The sequence below is a fragment of the Choloepus didactylus genome, chromosome 7, assembly GCF_015220235.1.
Source record: "Choloepus didactylus isolate mChoDid1 chromosome 7, mChoDid1.pri, whole genome shotgun sequence".
Classification (NCBI taxonomy): Eukaryota; Metazoa; Chordata; class Mammalia; order Pilosa; family Megalonychidae; genus Choloepus; species Choloepus didactylus.
Window position 1 is genome coordinate 5,735,778 of NC_051313.1, and position 6,000 is coordinate 5,741,777.

Consider the following 6,000-nt stretch of genomic DNA (forward strand, 5'->3'; position numbering starts at 1 on the left):
TCCACAGTTACCACATACTCTCAGCCACTGATTCTCTTGCAGTGAACTCTTAACTAGTCTCCCTGTTTTTGTGCTTGTCCCAAATGAAATCCATTCTCCACACTCGAACAGAAATCACGTTAAATCTGTCCTATCACACCATAACCTTCCTCCCAATTCACTTGGAATTAAATAAAAACTTCTTACTTAGTCTGCATAATCTTGTCCCTGACTGCTTTTCCAAATTCATTTCCTAATTAGTTCATTGAACATCAGCCACACACAAACAGGTGTGAGGCTCTCGTGCCTTGTGTTTAGAACTCTGATCTTCACGCAATTCACATGGCTGACTCTTTCCTACCAGGGGGGCTGTTCATCATCAGATTATTTATAGTAGTGACTCTCAAATCATTCCCTTCTCTTATCTGGCCCTGATTAATTTTTCATAGCACTTGTCTTTTTTATTTTTTTTGCTTGCTTGGATGGTCTTTCTCCTTCATCTTGAATATAATCCCTATAAAAGCTGGAACTTGTCTCTGTTGATTTTATGATAACCCTTGGGCTTGAAACAGTTCCTGAATGTAGTTTGATGTAGTTGGTGCTGATCAAGTAATTGTAGCCTGGACAAATGAATGACTGAATGGAGCTGCGCTGGGGGTTGCAGAGGCTCCTGGGAATTATGGTGGAATTTTGCATGCAATGTTTCAAGGGAGCATCCTCTGCCTTCCTTTCTTAACTGAAATCAGTAGAAGCTCTTAATTTGAACAGAAATTAGATGGTAATCAATCCAAGTCTGTGGCATATTGGGTTTATCGTTATGTTATACCCTGCCTATATCTTCTGTCCTAATCTATGGAGACCAATGTGGATGTCCCCATGCGAGGCAGCCATGGTGTTTTACAGATTTGTACGTTGGGTGTCCCAAAGCTTGGAGTTTCTTACAAAACATTCTTTAGGGGGTATTTCCCACGGGAGGTGCTAAGGGTGTAAAGTATACCTGTAACACTTTCCCTGTGTGTTTGCTACGTGGGGAATTCACACCTTTGGATTTGGCTTATTCATAAATATGTTGGGGTTTAGAGTGGGAAGAGAGCTCAGAGCTGCTCATCAGGAAACAACTTTTTGTGCATCCTGAGAATCTGTTTTGTAGGTTGAAGCAGCCACCATAGATGTGGAACTGTGATCCCACTGGGGCTGGGAGATAATCCTCTGACTCCCGTGCATCTGCACTAAGGCATCCCTTTTGGGGACTTATAATTAAAAACTGACTGTACTCTGTTCTGTCTGTTGGTTCTGCTGAGTGAGAAGAATAAATACAATCTTAGAGATTATTAAATAACTGCTGAATCAGCTTTCTAAAATAATGTGTAAAATTTATGAAAATTGCAGTAAAATATTTCCCAGGCCAAATGGTTGTGGTTGGATGCAGTTGTTTGCTTAGAACATGAAGGCCAGGGGCTTACTTTATGTCAGCCACAGAGTTTTGCTATTGTGAATACTTGGTTATCTGGTCTACTTCTTGTATTGACAAATTTGAAATTCTAAATGCTATAAATTCCATACTTAATATGATTTGCCACCCTCTCACTCATCAAAATTTGTTTCTTTTACCCACTGGGCTGCATGTTGCCGACGAAGGCTGTGATGCAGTAGAATAATGACACTGAGGAAGCAGAACTAGGTTCTTATTCTCTTTCCCACTGGGTCTGGATGTTTTCTTGATCTAAAGAGAGACTGTTTCATTAAATCACAGAACATTTAGCTGAAGATAAACAAGTCTGGTACCGGCTTCTTATGTTTACTATTGCGTACTAGGCTTACTAATGAAATTAAAAAGTAAAGTTGTCTACATGCAGGCATTGATAAAATACTAGTAAGGAAGAACTGAGCAACATTGGGATAAATCAACACCAGGATATCTAGTGACTGCCCTTTGCTGGTCTAAGGTAGGTTCTGAATCTCTTTCTATCCCTAAATCTTGCATGGTAAAGGGGGATTTACACCACAGATTTGTTGAGCAATTTTAAGCATGGTGTTTTCTTATAGATTCATTGTCTTAGCTTCTTAGCAACCATAGATCACCAGAATCATAATCTGTGCCAAAACTTTATCTGGCTCTAAGATGATAGCTAAGCCACAAGGAAGAGATTCTGTAGTATCTCATCTTTAGAGTCTTCATGGGAAACAGTTGTATGAAGCTTCAGTGTCAGAATGTTTCCCTTTATAGTTCATCCTCTCTTCCTTTTGTTATGGTTCACTTTGGAAATGAATTTTTTTTTTTTTTTTGGAACCTCAAAGTTACATTTTCCAAGACAATATTTTTGCACTTCATTTTTAAAACTTTTCAACAGCCCCAAAGAGTAAAGAAAGAATACACTGTTCAATTTAAGTCTATGAAGCTCTGATAAGCCAATCTTGACTGTACAGTGGTCTACTATGACTGTTTAAAATGGTGTTGATTTTAACCACCAAATCCCCAGATGTTTGGTGCCCTGACCAAATGCGAAATCATCAGTCTCCTGGATTTCTAGTTCTCTCTTTGCCTCAACTTGTAACATGCATTAGCCTATGTTGATTTGATTACTAGATAGTTGTATTTTTTGGTGGCAACTGTTTTCAGGCTTGTATATTCTACATGAAATCACTGAACATTTCATTTCAACAAATATTTATGGAGCAACAAGTATATACTGGATGCTTTTTTAGACAATGGGTATGTAGGGTAAAAAAGACATGGTCAGAATCACTGTTTGCAAGACACTGGCTAACTAAAGCAGAAGGAAAATCTTGGGGTAGGGTATTGAGAATTCCCAGAATAAATGGAAGCTGGAAGACCAGGCAAGAAACATGACCAGGAAAAAATATTGATGCTGGATAATCAACTAGCTAAGTCTCCTGTCATCATGAAGTTTATACGCTAGTGGGGGAGAGAGACAATAACCAAGGAAACAGAAAACATCAACATATATTTGCAATGTGATGCTAGTGCTGTCCAGGAAGTGGAGTGCTGAAATAGTGACTACTAAGGTGTGGGTGGTCTGGGGGCCGGACCTTTGATGTTTAAGCTGAGACTGGAAGCATGAGCAGAAGCCTGCCACGAGAAATACGGAGGGTGTGGCATGGCTCTGCCCTGCCCCAAACACCGACTTCCACAACCCCCTGTAGAGTGGGGAACTACCCCAGGCATGGCCGATGAGACTTCCACATCCATCTGAACCCAGTGATGGATTGACTTGGAGGTAAGTGTATGGCCCAGTGAAAACAAGTCCTTGGAATTTTTTTCTCAAATGATTAAGAAGGAGAAACAGACTTTTCACTCGAGATGTTGTGCTGGTGGGATGCAGATATAGAGTTGCTGGCGGACATGGAGGAGCACTTGAGGGGGTCCAACTTGAGGTTGAAGTTAAATTGATGCAGAGAATAGTGGGGCCAAGAGAGGGAGATACTATAACGACAGTGTCAGTGTGTGTGGGAAACAGGACCAGCCATGCCTGAAAGCAGAGGGAGGTAAGCCACACGCCTCGCTTTAAATTATTGCTGAACATCATAATAATTGTGAAGACACTAATCTTCCTAATCACAGACATTAGAACTTGGAATTGGAGCATTTTGGGTGCTAGACCCTAAAACATGGAGGGTATTTGAGTCAAGTTGGTGTGAAGTCCAAAGTGCAGAATGAGGGTGATCAGATTTGGTTGACCAAGAACTCACAGTTATCACTAGGGAAGGGAGTCCTTATTCTGTGTCCAGTGGGCATGCTACATGCTATTGGCTGGGGACATTATATTCTGTTCTCTCTTTTCCTTTTCTCCGAAGTTTTAATTGGTGGCATTTCTATTATGATTGAATAAATCACTCCTATGTGATCAAATATGTCATTTGGCTTCAGGTTGGCCTCTTAATCAAGAGAGGTCTGTACATGAGCCACATACGGAGGACTGGATCTCAGTGCAATGACTGATGTTACCTTGTAACGCACAGTGTAAGTAAATTACAACAGTAAGCACATTTATGAATTGTATGGGAGACTAAATATCAATATCTGTTTTTAGAATATCTGCCCAGCAACCATTTTCCCTCTACACTGATACTCTGATTTTCCTTTGGTGACTGCCCCTCCCTCCCTCTCAGTCCTGGTGGTTTAGGGCTCTGACCCTGGGCCGTGAACCAGCACTGGGTGGTTCAGAAGTCACCCAGGAGAATATCAGACCTCCCTGGCACCACGATGGTGAGAGGAGGGCCTGTGACACATGTTCAGAAGCTCTGAGCCTGTGAGTCTTCCTGGGAAACAAAGCCTCACTTCCCCCAGAGGTCAGCAGTGATAAAATGTAAGTTGGGCATCACTACTGCCCATCTCTCTACACGCTGGGAGAGGCTGCCTAAGACTGAAGCCAACAGAGAAGAAGTCAGAGCTTGGAGATGGAGCGTGAAGAAAACAGCTATGCCCAGAGCTGGTGCTTCAGCTATGCAAGCCAATACATTCTCCTCTCTGTCTCTCTGTCTCTCTCTCAGTGTGCTTGTCTAAATTATTTTGTTACCATTATTATTGCATCATTTATTCCTGAAAGAGACTTGACTGATGCCGAGAGGGGTTTAGGGGTTGGGATGGGGGCAGGGTTTTTAGGAGAGATTTTCAGGCACATGTAAAGTCTTGAAGGAAGAAAAAAGCAGGATATATTTGACAGCCAGTGTGGCTGAAGGAGAGGGTGAGAGGGTGAGGGTAAAACGAGATTGGATTTGGAAGTTTTGGAGTGGTCAGGTCATGCAAGACTTTGTAATTGACTTGAAGTGAAACTGGAAGTTTTAAAGAGTTTTTACCAAGGTGGTAGTATAAGCCAATTTATATTTATTGCAGACTATTTTGGCTGCAGTGTGGAGAATAGATTAGAGAGAAGTAGGGAGACAGGTAAGAAGCCTATTGCTATAGTGCAAATGAAAATGACAGCCATGTGTTTTATGAGTCAATGCAGATGAGAAAAGCAGTCAAACGTAAGATATAAGGGTGCAAGATGCAAATCCGTGTTGATGGATTCCATACTGGTTTTAATATAGGAAACTTCAGTTCTTGAGTGGGGAACTTTTACTTATGTGCATGATATTTAAATATTATTCCAGACTCATTAGACTGCAAATGACAGAACTCTAATTCAATTTGGATTAAGAAAAAAATTTAATAGGTCATATAACTGGGCAATCTAAAGGTGGATTAAGGTTTTAGACAAAACTGTGTCTAAATCACTAGATGATTCTGGACTTTATGCCCATCTCTGATTTCAGTTTCTGTCGTTTTTAAAACATGTGTTGCTCTCCTTTCTTCAAAGGCCAGGGAACATGACCTCTGGCAGCCCCAGGTTAACATCATCAGAGGAAAGAAAGAGATATTTCCTCATCTACAATCCACATGTTGAGTCCTGAAAGGGACTCTGATAGCCTTTCTTGAGTGTGCTGGCAGCGGTGATCAATCATGTCTTCGTGTCTGAAGCCTGGAGCATGGGCCTACCTCTACCTGGGGCAGCAGTTGTCATCTGGAGTGATGTGGTGGGAAATCTTACTGTGCCTACCAACAACAAGCAAACAGACACACAGAGCCATGACAATCATTAAGCAGAATCACCCGTGAGAAGACAAAAAAACAGCTCCTGACTTCCAGGAACCACCTGGCTCTCATAGCTGGGCTACCACCATCTCCTCCTGCTGATATACCTATCTCCAACAAGGCCACTCTGGGGCCATGATGGATGAAAAAGAAGCAAGACCAAGTGCAATCACGTCTGAAAATAGAAAAAACATGAACATTGTCCAAGCTCCAAACATGACCCAATAGTCCCCTGTAATGGCTAATGTGGCTCATTGTTGCTTCTTTACCACTGATAGCTTTAGCATTCATCTAGTTTCCCCTCCTCTAGACAAGATGTATCCTGATACCCAATCATAGAATCACTCTTGCTTCCTGACAGCATCCAACCCAAAGCAAAGTTCCACCTCCTTAAATCCTTCCCTAACATCGTGTAACGCAAGCCC